We start from the raw sequence: 21479 nt of genomic DNA, 5'->3' as shown, positions 1-21479 counted from the left end.
AAGCCTTGGCTGCTATATATGTCTTTCTACTATGGGTTTCCCCTTCTCTCTACCTTTCCACATTTTCCGGGTCCAGGGTCTCCACCTGCCTCCAGAACTGCTAAACCACTCTACTTTCCATGGCGCTCACACTTCTATTGTTGAACTGTATAACGCGCAGGCTAAACCATTCACAGATGAGGACGAAACGGCCTTAGCCATGTTGACGCGCCTTTCCCCAGCGTCAGCGCTAAGCCTCACTTGAAACCCAATCGGAATTAAATGCACCGTCATGGAATAAAAATGAGTATACCTTGCTTTCAGAGACTTGTGGGCCGTTGAGAGTAACTCCCAGGGTGTTTTCTACAAAATACATTTTTAAATGATGCAGTAAGCCGCTCTGAAAGGATTTCCAAACATTTAGAATGGAAGGATCAGTAAAATTACAACACAAACACACAAAGTTGTCAAGCAAATACATACACCATCATTTCTTAAAACACATTTAGTCATTAAAAAGGTAGAAATGACATAATCTCAGAAAAAAAAACAGTGTTCTTTTAAATGGAATGTATTTTGAGGTATTGAAAACTCACTCTTGTTCTGTTACTACATTTTAGACTAGTAAAACTTTCGTCAGAAATTGGCAGAGGTTCACAAATTTGGGAACCAAAAAACTTCATAGCTCATTCAAATAGATGCCCTTAGACAGCAGTTCCCACACATTGTCACAAAAAAGGTTTTTAACTTAGTTGTGGGTATTTAATTAAATAGAAAACAAATAAATATGTGAAAGCAGAATTTTTACAATTTCTTTTAAAAAATGACATTCTGGAACATGTAAGTTCGGAAATTAAGGTGAGGGATTGTAGGGGTTTTTTTCTTTTCTTTTCTTTTCTTTTCTTTTCTTTTTTTTCTAAAATCCATGTTACAATCTTTCATTAGATTACAGTAAAGTGAATGTAATACATTTCCTGCCTCTAGGGGCAACACTTAGACTGCTGCATGAAATTTCCCGTGTAGCCTTTGAGTTTAGAACAAATAAACCATTATAGGTTGACATTAGGTACATAATTTGGAGTCAGAAAAAAAGACTGGAATCAGGAACATGCTGGTAAACTTTTAAAATATGTAAAAAAAAAAAAAAAACCAAAACTGTAGTTTTACCACTCAGCTAAAGCTTAGATTCATTTAAGTTTCCTCTCATTTTTGAACACCTCTTATGTCAGTGGCATCAGGCATCCTAGGCACAAGGATCATAAAGTCCCCAAGGTCCAATATGGTGGAATCACATCTAATGTGAGGGTTTGGTTCTAAAGTCAGCTTATAGTCAAAATGAACTAACAAGTGCTGCTGAGATGTGAGGTAGCGATAACTTGTAGAAGTTTCTGGTGGGAGTACAACCCTCCTGAAATCAACCAACCAATCAATGATGTTAAAAGGAGTACACCCTACAATCCATCAATTACAGTCTTAGGTATATAGCCTGTATTATCATAAATTCTTGGGCAGTATACCAGAAGATGTGTATCTATGTCATCAGCGAGACCCCTGAACTCAGGAAACTTCTAGAAGCTCTGATTAACTGTAAATTTTTATCTTTTAGAAAGTAACAAATGGTTGGAACAAGGAAAAAAAAAAAAACCTTTGAATATGACCCTCCCCCCAGAACAGACACCTGGACAGATGAATCATGAAGTATCTGAGTTTCATTATAATGTTAAAATCCCCACCCTGAGAGGAACATAGCCTCATTAGCATAATATACAACATATGTATAGACATGTTTTCTGAGTGGAAATGTGTAACTCTATGCCTGACCATTGCATGTGATGATGAAACCTTCCCCTCTAAATATCCATCCCAAACCCTAATAAAATGAACCTCCTTATCCCTGCTCTGGGAGACATAGCTTTGGAAAGATTCACGTGATCTCAGGCAGCTCCACCTGGTGTAGTCTCTGTGGCTAAGTCACCAAGGAGCAGACACACATCAGTGCATAAACATAAGAATATTCATAACATTCTTTTGTGGGAGTTTTTCTTTGTAACAGCAAAAGTAACCATTTATTGATCAGAGGATGGATGGATGTCAATGACAATGAATGAACCACAACCACACAATATGGATGGGTTTCACCAGGTAGAGGAAAAAAAAATAATTCACATATGCTTACCTAGTCTGATTCTATTTACATAAAGTTCAAAACCATGTAAATTGAAGCAAGATATTGTTTAAGGGTCTATCCCTATCTGTAGTAAAACCACAAAGAAAAGCAAGAGCATGATCAACGCCCACTTCGGAATAGTAAATAACCCAGGAAGGAGGGAGAGAATGCCGTGAGCAGGGCACACAGAAGTGTCAGTGTTCCTGCTAATGTTCTTTGTCTTTAGATGACTGGTGGACTTACAGGTGTTCATTTTATCCTTGAATTTCTAAAAATATAGATACACATAACAGGTAGAGCTGATTTCATCTCACCTCCCGCCGTGACTCACACCAGGAGATGTGGCAGGCTATGGCGGGAGTGTAAATTGGTACCAATTGTTATTTCTTTTTCCTGTGTTTCTCATATCCCATTTCCTTACTTTTCTCTCCTTCATTATCCCTTCTTCATCTCTTTCTTCCCCTTCCCTGTGTAGATTGCTTAATGAAGAATGATGTCATTTCCAGGAAAATCGTACACACACACATGCACACACACACACACACACACCTTTTAAAAGATTCCTGGAACTAGAGTTTTGTGAATCAGTGTGAAAAAACTTAGCCTAGAAAAAGCACAAAGTCTTCATGGGTCCACAGATAACTGAGCTCTTCAGAGAACTTTGGGTCAAAGATGACCAAACACTCCATGGTTCATGGAAAGTGCACTGAATTTGGATCAAGAAATATGTGTTATCGTCTGAACTCTGCCACAAACTCTTTGACACTCGGTGGTTCGTTTAGCTTATGGAAAACCTACATTTCTCATTAGTGTAACCGAGGGGTGGATGAGATCAGTGGTTCTCAAAAGTATGGTCCCCAGAGCAGGAACCTCGGCATTCCTAATTATATTGTGTGTTAAATTGCATCCAATTCAGAAGATGATGAAGTCCTAACACCCAGTACCTCATAACATGAACTTTTTTGGAAATAAGGGTTGTTCCAGAGGTAACCAGGTAGAAAAGAGGTCATTGCCGTGGGTCCTAATCCAATATGATAATATTTTAGGAAGTCTCAGACTTCCAGCCTCCAGAATTGTGAGACAATAAATTTCTGTTGCTTAAGACACCAATTTTATGGCACTTTCTTACAGCAGCCCCAGGAATATACCCAGTGTATTGTTTTTTAAAAATGTCTACAACTTTTGGTACTCCTCCTTTTTTTTTTTTTTAAGAGAAGATTTTATTTATTTGAGAGAGAGGGCATGCACAAGAGGGAGTATGAGTGAGAGGAGGGGCAGAGGGAGAAACAGAGTCCCCACTGAGCAGGGAGACTGATGCAGGACTCGATCCCAGGACCCCGGGATCATGACCCAAGCCAAAGGCAGAAGCTTAACTGACTGAGCCACCCAGGTGCCCCGGTATGCCTCCTTTTAAAGGGTGAAGTCCTTCCTTTTGAATATGAGCTGGATTTAATGACCTGTCTCTGAAGGATAGACTTTGGATACCAGTCACAAAAGCTGTCTTCCTGCTTGCTCTCTGTCTTTTGAAGCACCCACTCTGGGGAGAATTCAGATGCTGTGTGGTGAGACAGCCATCTGGAGAGATCTGCCTAGGGAGGCACAAAAGTCTCTTGCTAAGAGAGGTGGGAGTGAGCCATCCTAAAACTGGGTCCTCCAGCCAAGTCTTCATATGACTTCAGTCCCCAACCAACAGCTTGATTACCACCTCAAGAGAGATCCTGAGCCAGAGCCACCAATCTTAGACTCTGGGCCACAGAAATTATGTGAACATATATGTATGTTCTTAAAAGAAGCCACTACGATATGGGGTAATTTGTCATGCAGCAATAAATAACAAACACACCTGGGAATTCCTTAGAAATGCAAATTCTTCAGTCCCAGTCAGACCTACTACATCTCGAAGTGAGACCCAGCATAAAGCCTTCCAAATCATTCACAGTTCTTGTCGAGATCAGATTCCATTACATTTCATCTGGTGTCAGTATCCTTTCATCCCGGCCATCTGGTCTGACCCTGCAGATCCCTATGTGCCTTTTGTGTGCATGTGTGGTTAAAAAATACATAATATAAAGTTTACCATTTTAACATTTCTGAGTGTATATAGTTCAGTGGCATTAAATACAGTCACAGTGTTGGGCAATCAGCACCACCATCCGTCTCCAGAACGTGTCAATCTTCCCAAACTGAAACTCTGTCCCCATCAGACACCTCCCAGTCTCCCTCTTCCCACTCCCTGGTAATCACCCTCCTCCCACTTTCTGTCTTCATGTATTTGACTATTTTAAGTACCACAGCTAAGTGATATCACACAGTATTTGTCCATTTGGGCCTGCCTTATTTTACTTAGCATACCATTTCCGAGTTTCACCCATGTGGTAGCATGTCTCAGGATTTTCATTCCTTTTTAAGGATCAATAGTATTCTGTTGTACATAGGTTCCACATTTGGTCTATCTGTCCATCCATCGCGGGACACGTGAGTTGTTTCCACCTTCTGGCTATTGTGAATAATGGTGCTATGAACACTTGTGCACAAGTGTCTATTCGAATCCCGGCCTTTCAGTCCTTTTGGGTACATGTCCAGAAGTGACATTGCAGGATTCATGTTTTTAATGGGGCCAGACTTCCAACTTAACCTACCCAGGCAGGTGCCCACACATCTTCAGTGAAATTTAAATCTACAACTTAAGAAGTTTTTATTATCTAGACCAGCTAAATACACAGTACACATGGAATAAGGAAATGAGTAATGCAAATTTCACTGAAGTGTAAAAATATTTATGAGAGGTAATTTTAGTACCTAATTGCTATATATGAAGCTTCTGTAACGGTTTAAAAACTGAATCCATCTCAGCCTGCAAGTAAATCTATTCTCCCCAAATGCATATACTTTACAATATTAATTGCATTTTAATTAAACAAATATCTTCTTTGGTGTTTTCCCCCACTGCGTTCAATGTGGACCCAATCCATCCACATATGCTCTTTACCCACGAGCTGTCAATTATGCTTGCTATAAAAGACACAGCACTTAGGGAGCTGTCAGTCAAGGCTGTTATGATGCTTCAAGAATCATTTCTCCAGGCTTCGTTATCAAAAATAAAACAAATTTACATGGAACATAAAGGTGGATCGATCACACCATTTGCTGTGCATTGAAAATGATTTCCAACATACATAGTTTCACGGCAACGTGCTTAGGGCCAGTGTCTTCTTGACCATATTTGTAATTATTTTGCATGGATTAAGACATTTTTTTTAAGCGCAAGTAGCCAGTAGAAGTAGATACTCTGGGTGGTGGAATTAGAAGTGGTTTCCCTGTTAGGAATAGTAGCACGTACAGAATGTTCTACGACGTTCTGGGTATTTCTTTCATCCATGCCCTCCCTTCGCATGGATTTGACTGGGTACAGGACTCCCTTGTGATGAGCCCTGAACAGAGGTAAAGAAGGTCTAGAAAAAGGGAGCTAAACAGCCAAGTTTCTAGACCGAATATTGTCAAGATACTAGGATTTCAGAACAAAACAAAACAAAAAACGGTTAGGAAGGAATAGAATTGGAACCAATAAAATCAGTGAGGGCCTGGCTAAAATAAATGTAGACTTAATAATCAAATGCCAGAACACTAGAGCCAAAATAGACTTCTCCAGGCATAAAGAGACTATTTTAGGACAAAGAGAGGAGGTGCCACTTTACACAGCAGGGAGTCGATTTTAAAAGTGGATTGCGGGGAAGAAGTTGATGCAGCCTGAAAATGTAAATAAGTAGAAGATTGTCATCTGGCCCTGAAAAAAAGAGACGTTCTGAAGTATAATCTTCATTTTTACGCTTTTGAGGAAGTGAAGGTAAGAGCAACATATTGCCAGCATTTCTGAGAAAGCGCCTGCACTTCGATGGACCATGAGACGCAATTCCAAGAAATATGGAAGAGAACTGTATAAATTATACATCGTATGCAAGTGAACACATACAAAATATTAATTGAAAGAGTACTGTGTAATATTACATGGCAGTCACTGAGGGCTATTCTAAGTTTTGCCTCATTGGATCGTAGCAACATCCTTACGAGGGAGCTACTATTATTATCCTCATATTAGACATAAGGAAGTTGAAGCATGGCTGTGTTAAGTAATTTGTGTAGGGTCCTACAGCTAGGAAGGTCTGGAGCCGAGCAACATGGTACCAGAAGACTCATGCCTAACCACACTTCCATATAATGTCCTGTCCCAGGAGAATTGTGAGTTAGTTAACCAGCGTGTCTTGAGAACCCTAACTCTCCCCTTTATATGTTCTATCTGCTTGCTGTTCATCTCTTCAGGGACCCATTTCATTTGTCCTCTTGGGTTAGCATCCAACCCTGCTTAATTCTGTCTGCTGCTCTCACGCTTCTCACCCATCCCATCTCCTGTGTAAGGGCATGAGAATACATCTGTCTACGTCGCTCTTCAGAAACATTTTCTTTTGTTTGCACAGTGGTGTGTGTGTGTGTGTGTGAAGTTCAAATGTGCGAACTTCGGGTTGACCACATACCCTCCAAACCCTCCATTCACGTGTCCCCTCCACTCTTGGAGCCCCACTTCAGGCTGTTGTTCCCACATATGCTCATATTCTATCTTGCTTTCTGTACTGCCCACCGTGACTGCGACACACATGAACTTGAAAAATGTTTCCTGATATAAACATGAACCCCAGCACTATTCAGATTTTGCCGACTCAAAGATAGCTAGGAATGCTGGGGCTCTAGGGCTTAAAGGATTTGTCCAGAAGGGCCAACCAAGGAACTGGTTATTTCATAATCTGGAGACATAGATAAACCCACCTGGTAGCTCTGCTGACTTCGCTGCCCAGCTGAAAAGTGGAAATTTAGTACTTTAGGAATTGAAGTGAGAATTCAATCTATACAAAAACTATTGTGTCTTTATCGCCCAATATGTATTGATACCAATTTGCAATGCTCTGTGATAGAAATCATCTGAATATTAATATGATACCTGTCTTTCAGGAGCTTATAAACTTATAGGCAGAAAAAGATATTTACACAACTATCATTTGAGAAAGACTGTGATATAGTCATGAAAGAACCGCAAAGTAATTTGGGAGTTTGAGAAGGAAAACATTACTTCTTGCCAAATGGATCAAGATGGCTTTATTTCCCAAATCTTTTATAGAGCTGCAAATCAAAATAAGAAAACTTTCTAACTCATTTCTTTACCACTATGCAGAATCACTTTCAAACCCTCTCTGAAAGCAATTAACCTACCCCATTTTATAATACCTACCAAGTAGAATTTTCTATCTCAATTTATCAAATCAGGCGATTAAAAATTATTCTTCACTATCCTTAAATGACACTTAAGCATTTGCATGTCCTCTCTCCAATTTCCACTGAAGACACATTGCTGGCCCATTTTCTAAGTGTTTTCAAAAATCAAGTATCATATCTGAAATCTGAAATTGTGTCCAATTTCCAGAAGCATATCACAGCCTAGTGTCTGATTAAACTACCTCATCTCTTTATGAATAGTTTGCTGTGATTAGATTGTAAACACCTGCGTGGTGTTATTTTGACTTTAGACTCAAAGTCAGTTTTATCCAGGGAAATACAGATTCCTGAAATAAGCATATCCGTTTTCAAAACTAAGCTTTTAGAATTACATTCTTAAAGACCTTTGAAACTTACAAATATTTATGCCTCTGTGGTAAGTCCGTGATTTCCTGTCATCTTATATATACATCTGGCACTTTTTAGACATAGGTTGCCGACCTCAAGGCTCACACTTGTCAAATATTCATGTTTCTTAGAACTTCTTATCCAATCAGCGAAATGTATTTCTTTATGTAAGCAGAATCAAGAGTTCAGTTTAAGAATTCAACGACTTGTACAGTTATCCCAGAGAAGATAGAATTGATAGTACGAGGTAGCAAGACTTCCAAAGTCTCTAAAATACATTTGGCCTGTTGTTGGAAAGAGAGAATGTAAGAAAAGAAACAAGATTTTAGTTTTGATCTCCTGTCTATTGTGTGTCCACAATCTCTCTCTCTCTCTCTCTCTCTCTCTCTCACACACACACACACACACACACATTGTAGATTTCATTGTAGATTTGCAGCTTCCTAGCAGCTAGGAGGAATCCTTCCAGACAGTAGGTACAAGTTTGGGTTAATTACACGGTGTCAGTTTCACTTTCAGGCACTGGTATCCACTCTTAACTGGTTTGAGCAGAAAGGGATTTATTCAGGTATTCAAAAACTCATTGAAAGGGCCGGTGGATCAAGCCGCAGCTGCACTTTGAGGAACATCTCCCTGAGGACCACATAGCTATTACGTGCACCAGCCAACTGGATATGCCTCATGCTCTGCTCATCTTCTCCCACTTAAACCAGTTACAAATTCCAGTCTCACATGGATACCTCTGGTCAGCCGAAACGAAGCTATCCCTGGAACTCAAGCTGAAGGGAGTCTTTAACTTCTCTGCTTTAGCAGTACAGGGAAAAAGTAATTTTGTAATTGCTCTGCTCACTCCTAACCGTGTTTCAGACAGTACCCGGGATCTGGAATACACAGGTTGGTGGAAGGAAGGAAATTGGGAGGGCTGTTGAGCAAGCTAATACATGGTTTTTGCAACAACCACTTAATAGGGATATCACAAAGGAGGCTTAAGCCTCTAGTAGATGCTTACATGAGATGAATCTGAAGTCCTTTTCAAATCCCTCGAGCACAGGGTCCATGTGTGTTTTGTTCATATTGTATCCCCAGCTGGGCTGTGCCTGGCACAATACAAGGCAATCAATAAACGCTTGTTGGTTAAATGAATGATTACATGAAACATAAAATAGCTTTTTTCCTACTGCCGCCATCCTTCAGGAGTCTAGGGTCATATACAGATTATTTTCCAATTTTTGTTAGATGTCAGATAGATAGCTCTGATAATTCTGTCATTTGATTTCCTTTTCTTAAGGAGGTCTACAAATTGAGAATTTGTGAGCACTTTCGAGTCCACCTTCTCTGTATACTGTCAGCTACGTTTATGTTGATGCCTGGGTAGCTCAGTGTAAGTGTACTGGCCACTACAGTAACAGTGTGGCTGCCCATTGGATCCATTTCTACTTTTATTACAGAAAAGGACCATTGATGATTTTTACCCCTCAGAAAATGCCTTCCTTCTAACCTTAGAAAGTGGCATCTTAGACCTTGAAACAAGATGAGGGCAACATGATGAGTTAGAAAATAATGATCCTCAAATCTGTTTCCCAAACAGCATGTCCTCCATGTGGCTTTGTCTCTGTGATTTGGGGTGAAGGATAACAAGGAGAACTGCCGGTTTCTTGGCAAATGCTTCTCTCCTTTGTTTCATATTCATAATACTTGAGGGTTTTTTTTTTTACTTATTTTTTACTTATATTAAAACCCTGATTTTTTTCATTTCCTAAAAAACTTCACTGATGTTTCATTTTCTGTCCAGACATCTCCATTATCTTTTGTGTGCAGACCCAGCGTGTACATATCTCCATAAATGAGTTATTGTAATGATTATTTAATTGAGGTACCCAAAGTTCAGCACCTTTAGGAATTAATTAAAGCAAATGGATTGCTCATTACACACAACTCCATGTTTTATTTTACAAATTTCCACTAAGATTTGTCTTTCTCCAAAACTAGATTTACAACCATATCTAGACCAAAATGTACACTTTATTCAATAACTTGTATTTTTCAAAGGGTTTTTTTGTATTTTACCTCATTCGATTCTCAAGCAATCTAATTAGAGTTTAAGCATACCAAGAACTGTCAAGTTTGGATACCCTGGCTTGCATATTTTAAGTGTCAAAAGCACATATTAACATTGGAAAAGTGTTATTTGATCTTTAGAAAGAAAAAAAACCTATTAACACTATGAAAATAAAATACTTCAAAGGAAAAATAAAACATTATCTAGGTAGATTGGTTGTGAAAATGGAATTTCTTAAATTTCTTAGATGTTCTCAATTTCCTCACACACACACACACACACACACACACACACACAATCAAAATACCCTGAACAATGTGAAAAAATACTTCAATGATTTTTTTTATATAATTTCATGACTGCAAACACTAACTTGCCCTAAATATTGGTATCCAGGTTTCATGACTACTTCCTTGGCCAGGAGTTCAAGCTTATTCTCCAAGTTCATATTAAGTAAGACTGAGTAAGTAAGAATTTAGAAAATCAATTGGCTGAGATAGCCGTCCCCCCCACCTTTTTTTTCCTGGCCATTTTCTTCCTTTGACTTATAATCCTTTCCACATAAACCCTTTCTCTCATAACTTGATATTAATATCCCTCTTTTTTCTCATTGTGGTAACATACACATAATGTAATATTTACTATCTTAACTATTTAAAGTTTAGGTTCAATGGCATTGAGCACATCTGAGCTGTTGTTAGACCATCACCACCATCCATCTCCAGAACTCTTTTCATTTTGCAAACCTAGAGAAAACATTCTCCCCTCCCAATCCCTGACAACCACTATTCTCTTTTCTGTCCTTACCTTATGAATTTGATGACTTAAGGAACCTATATGCCTTTTGGTGACCTGCTTATCTCACTTAGCATAATGTCCTCAGCAGTCTTAGCAGCTTGAATATATCAGCCCACTGCCTCCGGTTCCAAAGTTTCTGAAGACAAGTCTGATGATGATTCTATTGAGGATTCGTGTTTGTTAAGAGCCACTTGTCTTGCTGTTGTCAAGATTCTTTCCTCATCTTTGGCTTCAGCACTTTGATTATAATGTGTCTTGGTGTGGGTTCCTTCAAATTTATTCTGCATGGATTTCATTGAGTTTCTCATTTATATCCATGTCTTTCATTACATTTGGGGAGTTGGGGCCCATTATTTCTTTAAATAATCTCTCTTCCCCTTTGTCTCTCTTCTCTCTTTTGAGATGCCCATTATGTGTATGCTGGTTGGGTTATGGTGTCCCACCAGTCCCTCAGTCTCTGTTCACTTTTCTTCAATCTTTTTTTTCTTTTCTCAGACTTCATATTTTCCATTTTTCCATACTGACGCTCACTGAGTCTTTCTTCTGCCTGCTCAAACCTGCCTCTGAATCCCTCTAGTGAATTTTTCATGTCAGTTCTACTTTTCAGTTGCAGAATTTCTGTTTCTTTCTTTTTCTAGGTTTTCAAATCTCTTTTCTGTTATTTTTGTTTTGTTTACACATCATTTTCTTTATTTTCTCCATGTCTGCCTTTAGTTCTTTAAGCATCTTTAAAGCAGGTATTTTAGAGTCTTTGTCTAGTAGGTCCATCATATGGTCTTTCTTGGGGACACTTTCTGTTGTTTCCCCGCCCCCCACCCCCTTGAAACGAGCCACACTTTTCTATTTCATTGAATGCCTTGTCGTTTTGTTTTATTGAAAACTGGGCATTTGAATAAAATAATGAAGTAACTCTGGAAAGCAGATTCTCCCTTTTCCCAGGGTTTGCTGATTTGGGTTTTGTCTTTACTTTTTGATTGTTGTAGGCTGCTCCGTTTGAATAAAATAATGAAATAACTCTGGAAAGCAGATTCTCCCTTTTCCCAGTGTTTGCTGATTTGGGTTTTGTCTTTATTTTTTGATTGTCGTACGCTGTTCCATTTGAATAAAATAATGAGGTAACTCTGGAAAGCAGGTTCTCCCTTTTCCCAGGGTTTGCTGATTTGGGATTTTGTCTTTCTTTTTTGATTGTTGTAGGCTGCTCTGTCCTGGGGATCAGCCTGAGGTATAAACTAAAAGTCTTCTCAAGTTTTTTCTGAGCCTGCTCTTTTTCCTGAGCACGCATGACTTTTGAAATTCCTCACTATATATGTGGTTGCTTTTGAATATCCTAGAGCTTAACTATCTGGCTCCCAAAAGAGGAAATGAGGTGTGGGGTGGGGGGACAAAAGAAAATTTTAAAAGACCTTGGCCCTTTAAATCCTCCGACAGTCATTTCAGTCTGAAGAGAAGAGGCTTGTAACAGTGGAGGGACGAAGGCAACAATGCCTCTCTGTGTCTGCACTCTGCGCCTGTTCTTCTGTGATCAGAAACAGCAATCGGTGATCAGAGCACAGATCCCGGATATTTGGAGGCAGAGTCCTTATTATCCACCCTGGCTCCCTCAAGCTGTATGCAAGCTGCTCTTGAAACATGTGCACAGCTGTCTATTGTAGGGCCAGAGGATGGGAGATGGGTAGTTGCTACAATGAAATTGACTGAAATTAAGTGCAATTTACCATCCAGAAAATTTACTTCCCCTGGAAGTAGCAAGCCTTCAATAGACTCCAGCGTTCCAAAATAGTTATAGCAGACAGAATCTGCCAGTGCAATTACTGTCTAGGTGGGGAGACAGATTCCTGGTGCTCCCCGCTCTGCCATCTTCCCAGAATCCTGCCTTCATTTTTATAAGATACAAGGTGGCTTTCTTATTATTTCTTAAAATAGTTCTCTTTGTTTAGTATTTTTAAGACAATGCAACGTTTCCTTGCAGATTTCTGCAAAACTCTGACTAGCGTGTCCCTGCACCAATTAAATAATGTTTAAATAAATGTCAAATAACATATTAATAGGGAAATAGTCTGATATTTTTGCCCAAAGCAAGACATTTTCCCACTAACATGGTATCATATTAAGGAGCAGATTTTTGTTTGTTTGCTTGTTTTGTTTTTTATAGACTATGAACAAAAGCCATATTAAGAAAGGCAATAGACATCCGTTTGCAAGCGCCATCGATATTGAGACCATATTCTATGCCAAAGGTTCTTTACATTGACTGCATGTTGAAAAAATTGCCGTCTGGCCCTAGGCCCAGAGATTGTGATTGAATGGTCCAGGGTATGTTCTGGCCTTTGGGAGTTCTAAAAGCTCCCGGGTGATTCTAACGAGCATGAGAATCTCTGCTCTATGCTCTCTTTCTCTTGTGGCAATGAGCATGCCACTCAAAATATGACCCCTCAGGCATTTTTGTACTCTTCAGGACAAAACTTATGATTTCTGAAGGAGCACTGTCCTCATTTTACAATTCCGGGATATTGTCTAATGTTCCTCTGTGTATTGGACACAGTTGGGGCTCAGCCAGATTCAATTGGATCTCTTTTATTCTTCTGCACCCCTCCTTTGGCTTCTGTATGCTTTTGCTTGTAACTGTCCACACCTGCATCTTTCTTTGGAGGTCTGCCCAAGGTCTGCCGAAGTCACTTTTGGGCACAAATATGGAAAGCAGGAAATGCCTGGGAGGTCTTGCCTCCTCCGGGAAGCCCCAGCCAATGGCTGACTGGTGCAGACAATGAAAGCCCAGCTCTCTTGCCTGTAGTTGGGATAAACTGAAGCAGAACTTGTAACCCAGTTTCCCTGCCAGGTCAGGCTAGTTCCTCTCTTCAGTGAACTTTGCGTGAGATCATACCCTCGCTTGCCTTTTCCCTTTCCCTGTCTTGCTTCCCTCATCCCTCGTTAGTTTCTCCTGGGAGCACTTCCAGAAATAAATCATTTGCACGGTTATCTTTGTCTTGATATCTGCTTCCTTTGGCTCCCTGGTAACCAACTCTAGAAGTAGGTTAGTTAAGAGAGGAAAGAGAAAGTAAGAGAAACATAGATTGGAAACAAACCAACCAACTTATTCTGCAATGCTTGAAGAAATTTTAGGGTCAATGAAAAGGACTTTCTGCGTTTAAACTTTTGAAAGTTTAAAACATTATTTTGTGTGTTTTCAAAAAACTGTCCCAGGCTATCATGCCACAACTGCTAATATTTTTCATCTATTAGGAAACCACACCAATAGCGAAATATTTTCATATATGTGATCATTAGTATCAAATTTGCAGAGATGAGGATATGTATTGTGCCAGCATGACTTAACTAGGCTGACTTTGGCAAACTTACACGTCCTAATTATGTTCTTCGGTTACTGGCATGAAAAATCATGACATGCCCGTGCAGGGACATAGCTCCATGAAAAATCAGGGCAGACAGGATTTCTCTTCCACTCATGCAAAGAAAACATTGGGTTACTTTTAAAGAGGTCACAAGAGCTCAAGAATCATTTTGGACCAGTTGCAGGTAGAAAGGCATAGTGGGCTTCAATCTTCTTTCTGCCACATAAGCATTTCTATAAGAGATGCTCATTTCCACCCTGAAGACTGTAACCTTAGCAAAGAAGTGAATGCAACCTGAAGGTCAAAAGGGACCTGAGCCTTCAAGTCTCAGTAAGGAATTGAGACCAACAGCAGCATGGAGGTAGTTCTTTTCTAAATACACAGATTCTGAGCCCTAGTAAAAGGCTTCATTTTCCAGAGCTGTCAGTCTGATGCATTTCTCGACAATTAGATTTACTAAAGAATTTTATAGAGAAAGAAAAAAAGAGAAATTAAGCAAAATGTCCAGATGTCATCTGTTAAAAATGTTTTATTGAGACAATAAACAAATAACATCAACAAGTACTAAAATTTTAATTAAAATATGATTTACAATGTTGCGATACACCACTAGAAGCGTTCTTATTGATAGGAAATAAGATTGCATTGTTTGTATCCTTAGGACACTCAAACATCCCATTTGACTTTGTGGGCCTCCCCCCAAGTAGGGCACTCTTACGATGTACTTTCCATGCCCATGAGCATGAAAATTTTCTTCAACACTTTAAAACACAATAACGGTATCAATCGTTGCTTTTCATTGCTGGCTACATCACTAAATAGATGTATATTATGTTCTCGTGCCTTCTGCTCAGAAAAATCTAAGTATTGCATTTCTGTCAATTCATTGATTGAAGAGCTTCCCCCTCAGAATGTTGACAGCTGTTTCAGACGTTTATAAAATAACTTGGATAACAGCTGCAAACGGATTGGCTAAAGAAGATTTGGAAGCATGTAATTAGCATTCATCAGATGCACACATTTCCATTGAAAACCCTCTCCAACCCAAAAGTTGACTACCAGGAAGCTGATGACTCTTGTTCAATCTGGGAACAGGCCCTGCTAACACTTAACTTTCCATTAGCTGATTTAAAAAGGAGCATATTAATATAGTTACTATTGAATAGTATTGAATATGTTATTGGTGAATGCCGTCTGTAACTGATTTTGTCCTTTATGCAACTGACAAGCATCGTGTGAGAGCGGCAGGCCATCGCTTAATAATGTAAATAATGGATAAATTTCTTATACTTGAGCAGATGTAATTCCCAGATATAAAGTAGAAATACACCAGGCTAATTAATTACCTTTATGGACCAAAAAAATACCTTTGCAAGAAACAACAACATATATATATCTTAGTCACCCCTCTATTAAAAAGTGCCTTAAAAGCCTCCAAGTAGGGGTGCCTGGGTGGCTCAGTGGGTTGAGCATCTGCCTTGGGTTCAGGTCATGATCTCGGGGTCCTGGGATGAGCCCCACTTCTGGCTTCCTGCTCAGGGAGGAGCCTGCTTCTTCCTCTCCCTCTGTCCTGCCCCCAACTCCTGTGCGTGCTCTCACTGTCTCTCAAATAAATACATAAAATCTTAAAAAAAAAAACCCTCAAAGGAAATGTCAAAATGTTAACAATGGATGGTTAGTGTGACATGACCATGGGAGTTTTCCCCTTCTTCCTGTATATCATAGGTATTTTATTTTAACATGTGATTCTTACATGACTGAGAAAATAAACTTTATATGAAAAGGCTTTGAGCACTTCAAGGATGCTACAAGTGTACCTTCAGAAGCCAAAGGAGCACTAGTCTTTCTTAACTGTCTTGAAAGGACCTTCCGTTTAAAAAGAACTTCCCCAGCCCTGGGGTCCTATGGATATGTGAGTGGATATTAGAGTGCTTGCTACATAAACAATGAAATGCTTATCAAAGGGCTGGACTCTTCCAAAGAACGAGGATGCGCAAAATGGGCTCACGTTAGGAAAGACGCTATTTTCTCTGATTGGTAGTATGTCTACAGATCTGAATATCCATATGGAAAACATGCTACCAGAAGAGGTGATGCTACTCGGGAGCCCCACCCCAAAGCACACCCAAGTCTGTGCATTTGTTCGGACTGTTGAGTCTCTCTGGCATCCATTCCTTCTTCCTCACTCAGTATGACTTCTTCGGGGTTCATTTGGGTTGTTGGCTTCTTCCCTGAGCTCGTCCCTCTTTCCTGGACTGGTGCGCCTTCCCCTCCTCGACCCCATCTCCTCTCTTCTCTAATACACTGATTTGGTTCTGGGTTCATTCTTAGAGACCATGAATAGCTCTCTCACCATGGCCAGGAGTTTTTAGAGACAGAACTGGCTTCTTCATCACTCACTCACCACGATGAGATATCATCTTTTTTATCTTTGTGAATGATGCCTGTATTTATTTTAATTTTTTTACCGGATATGAAGGACTAATAATTTTTTACAGCTTCATTGAGGTATAATTGACACACATAGATTGCACTTCTATAAAGTGTACCACTTGATAAATTATTAGATATGTATACCTCTGTGAAATCTCCTCACAGTCATAATAATGAACAGATCTATGTGCTCAGAAGTTTCTTTTTATATTTACATATAAATAAACATTTATATATTTACAAATATACATATATATGTCATTTATAAATACAATGCAAGTTCTCGTGCAGACATATGCTTCCAAATGTTTGTCATCCCTCCATTCAACCCCAGTCCCAGGTGACCACTGAGTTGCTTTCTGTTACTAGAGTTGAGTTAGAATTTTCTAGAATATTTTGTAAATGGAATTATGCAGTATATACTCATTTCTCAGAGAGAGAACTCTGATTGCTTTAACTCCGCTCTTTAAACATTCATCCACATACTTTTGTCTCAATAGCTTATTTGTTTTTATTTTTGAGTAATATTCCTTGGTAGAGATTAATCACAACTGGTTTATCCATTCACTTAATGTTAATGGGCACTTGGATTCATATATATATGTAGTTTACAAATACATATTTATGTATTTATATATCTATAAATATACATACATATAAACAAACATTTATATATTTATAAATATACATATGTATGTCATTTATAAATACAATGCAAGTTCTTGTGCAGACATATGCTTCCAAATGTTTAACTTTTTAAGGAAGTGAGTGTTGCTCTGGATCCTTTCCAACACTTGGTGTAGTCAGTCTTTTTATGGCTAGCAATGTGGTGGCTATGAAGTTGTGTCTCATGGTTTTCATTTGAAGTTCTCTAGTAACTAATAATACAAAGCATCTTTTCACGTGCTTATTGGCCACCTGTATATCTTCTTCTGTTCATATCTTTGCCCCCTTAAAAAATTGCTTGCCTTATTCTTGAATTATGAGTTCTTTATCCTTTATCTTTTGTCAGATATATGTTTTGCAAGTAACTTCTTCCAGTATGTGGCTTGCCTTTTCATTTTCTTAATATTGCCTTTAAAAAATTTTTTTAAAGCTTTTATTTGTTTATTTGACAGAGAGAGAGAGAGACATCACAAGTAGGCAGAGAGGCAGGCAGAGAGCCCAATGCGGGGCTCCATCCCAGGACCCTGAGATCATGAGCTGAGCAGAAGGAAGACACTTAACCGACTGAGCCACCTGGGAACCCCTTAATATTGCCTTTAGAAGAACAAAAACTTTTCATGCCAATGAAGTCCAATTGGTTTGATTTTTCCTTTTATAATTCATACATTTAGTGTCATATTTAAGACCTCCTTGTTGAACCCAAGGTCACTAGGTCTTCTCTTATTTTTTTTATTCTGGTTGTGTTTTAGTTTTTGCTCTTATGTGTAGATACATGATTTCAAGTTAATATCTTTACATGGTATGACATAAAGATTGAGGCTATTTTCTGCCTATCGTTATCCAATTATTCTAGCACCATTTGGTGAAAAGATTATCCTTTTGTTGATGAATTGCCTTGGCACTTTTGTTGAAAATAAATTTACCATATATGTATACTTCTATTTCTAGAACCTCTATTGCATTGATCTATTTGTCTAAACACCAATACCACACTATTTTTCTACTGTACTTTATTATAAAGATTAAAAACAGATAATTTAAAGGGCACATGGGTGGCTCGGTTTGTTGGGCATCAGACTCCTGATTTTGGCCCAAGTCATGATCTTAGGGTCATGAGATTTGAGCCTCAGATCAGGCTCTGTGCTGAGACTGCTTGGGATTCTCTGACTCCTTCTCCCTCTGCCTGTCCTTGCTGGCACATGCTCTCTCTCTCTCTCTCTCTCTCTCTCAAAATAATTAATTAATTAATTTTTAAAAGCCCAGGTAATTTAAGTCCTTTATCTTTGCTCATCTTTTCCAATATCATTTTGGTTATTCTAGGTCCAATGAATTCTAGGACGCCCACTTGAGCTTCAGTGTCCAGGGTCTTTCTTGGGTCTTCATCACATAGGCATGATTGATTGATCACCATGAGGTTGACCTTAGTCTTGAGGCCAACTGTGTGACCACATGCATAAGGAAGGAGGTAAGGATTTGGGGATTTGGGAAGGAGATGAAAAAAAAAAAAAAGGAATGCTAGTTGGATGGTGAAAATCTGGACACCTCTTGGGGAACAGAAACTGATTAAAATCCAGAATGGTTCAAAAAAGGCTTTTACACCTTTGTATGTTGGTGGGAATGCTAACTGGTGTAGCCACTGTGGAAAAGAGCATGGAGGTTCCTCAAAAAGTTAAACATAGAGCTATATTACAATGTAGTCTTACTAGATATTTATCTAAAGAAGGCAAACATACTAATTCGGGGTGCCTGGGTGGCTCAGTCATTTAAATGTCCAACTCTTGGTTTTGGCTCAGGTCATGATCTCAGGGTCCTGAGATTGAGCCCCAAGTTGGGCTCTGCACTCAGCATGGAGTCTGCTTGTCCCTCTCCCTCTGCTTCTCCCTCTGCTCTCACTCTCTCTCTCTTGAATAAATAAATGAAATCTTAAAAAAAAATACAAAAATATTAATTCAAATGGATACATGTGCCCCTATATTTATAGCAGCATTATCTACAACAGCCAAATTACGGAAGCAGCCTCAGTGTCCATTGACAGATGAATGGATAAAGAAGATATGGTCCTTTCTGCCTGTGGACACCACCAGGTAAGAATTGTTAAAGTCTCCAGTCCCACCGCCATCATGTCAAAGTCAGTCTCTCAAAGAGCCTGAACAGGTGTCGAAGCTTTTCATTGGAGGTTTAGTTTTGAAACAACCAAAGAAAGTCTGAGGAGTCATTCTGAGCAATGGGGGACGCTCATGGACTGCGTGGTCATGAGAGATCCAAACACCAAACGCTCCAGAGGCTTTGGGTTTGTCACGTATGCCGCCGTGGAGAAGGTGGATGCAGCCACAAATGCAAGGTCACACAAAGGGGAATGGAAGACTTGTGGAACCAAAGAGGGCAGTCTCAAGAGAAGATTCTCGAAGACATGGTGCCCACGTCATTGAAAAAGATTTTTGTTGGTGGCCTTAAAGAAGACACTGAAGCACATCATCTAAGAGATTATTTTGAATAGTATGGGAAGATCAAAGTGACTGAAATCATGACTCACCAAGGCAGTGGCAAGAAGAGAGGTTTGCTTTTTTATAATTTGATGACCATGACTCTGTGGACAAGATTGTCATTCAAAAAGCCCATACTGTGAATAGCCACGACTATGAAGTAAGGAAAGCCCTATTTTAGGAAGAGATGGCTAGGGCTTCCTCCAGCCAAAGAGGTCAGAGTGGTTCTGGAAACTCTGGTGGTGGTTGTGGAGGTGGATTTGGTGGGAATGATAACATTGGTCATGGAGAAGACTTCAGTGGGCAAGGTGGTTTTGGTGGCAGTTGAGGTGGTGGTGGATATGGTGGCAGTGGGGATGACTATAACGGATTTCATAGTGATGGAATCAGCTATGGAGGTTGCAGGAGCTACAATGATTCTGGCAATTACAGCAGTCAATGTTCAAATTTTGGACCCATGAAAGGAGGACATTTGGGAGGTAGAAGCTCTGACCCCTATGGGGATGGAGGCCAATACTTTTTGCCAAACCACGAAACTGAGATGGCTGTGGTGGTTTCAGCATAGCAATAGTGATGGCAGTGGTGGGCGGTTTTAATCACTGCCAGGAACCAAAGCTTAGCAAGATAGGAGAGCCAGAAAAGGGATGGGAAAGTCATCGGTTATGACAGATTGGTGAACTCTGTCAAGCAAGTGGGGGCAGGGCCTAGCTGCCACAAAGAAGCCAGGTTTTAGACAATACTACCTGCTCTGGCAAAAAACTTGAGGACTGGATTTGTGACTAATTGTACAAGTTATTTTAGTTTCTGTTCTGTGGGAAGCATAATGCATTCCAACAATGGGTTTTAAGGTAGACTTTTTTTCTTTTTCCATCCATGCTATTGATTGCTAAATAGAACAATCTGATCATGAAGCTGAATAGATGTGTCTTAAAAAAGTACATATATATATATATATGTGGGGATATTACTCAGTCATGAAAAATAATGAAATCTTGCCTCTTTCAATGATGTGGATGGAGCTAGGGAGTATTATGCTAAGTGAAATAAGTCAAACAGAGACAAATACTATATGATTTCACTCCTATGTGGAACTTAAGCTACAAAACAAAATAAATGAAGGAATAAAAGATAGAGACAAACCAAAAAACAAAACAGACTCTTTATTACATGAGAACAAACTGGTGGTTACCAGAGGGGAGGTGTGTGGGGGATGGGTTAAGTAGGTGATAAGGATTAAGGAGGGCACTTGTGATGAGCCCTGGGTATTATATGGAAGTGTTGAATCACTACATTGTACACCTGAAACTAATCTTACACTGTATGTCGACTAACTGGAATCTATTTATTTATTTAATTAATTATCTATTGATTTATTTTAAAAAGATTTTATTTATTCATTTGACAGAGAGTGACACAGCGAGAGAAAGGACACAAGCAGGGGAAGTGGGAGAGGGAGAAGCAGGCTCCCCATGGAGCAGGCAGCCCTATGCAGGGCTCAATCCCAGGACCCTGGGATCATGCCATGAGCCAAAGGCAGACATTAACCGACTGAGCCACTCAGGTGCCCCGACTAACTGGAATTTAAATAAATAAAAACCTTATAAAAAGGTTTTAACAATAGAAATGGTTAATGTTAGGGTCCGTAATCAAAGGAGCAAGACTGATACAAAGCGAAGGTCAAGCAAAGCTTTATTTCGTGCCAAGCATCGAGAATTAAACTGACAGGTCAGGGCCGTCTCTTGCAAAGAGGCGACCCCTCCCAGCCTCACAGACTAACTTTTATAGAGGTAGTTTAGCAGGGCTATACACAGGTGGCCAATGAGATTGCAAAACACAGAGAAAACTACACAGTCATGCTAAGTCTGCCACACACA

At 39.5% G+C, this 21479-nt stretch overlaps 1 pseudogene; it reads left to right on the top strand.

Annotated features, from left to right (window-relative positions):
- The first annotated feature begins 31 nt into the window (after positions 1-31).
- On the top strand, positions 32-20201 carry LOC116862644 (annotated as a pseudogene).
- Positions 20202-21479: the final 1278 nt, after the last annotated feature.

This window comes from Lontra canadensis, unplaced genomic scaffold (assembly GCF_010015895.1).
Source record: "Lontra canadensis isolate GAN:19392208 unplaced genomic scaffold, GSC_riverotter_1.0 scaffold288, whole genome shotgun sequence".
Taxonomy (NCBI): domain Eukaryota; kingdom Metazoa; phylum Chordata; class Mammalia; order Carnivora; family Mustelidae; genus Lontra; species Lontra canadensis.
This window is presented reverse-complemented; position numbering and strand designations above follow the sequence as displayed.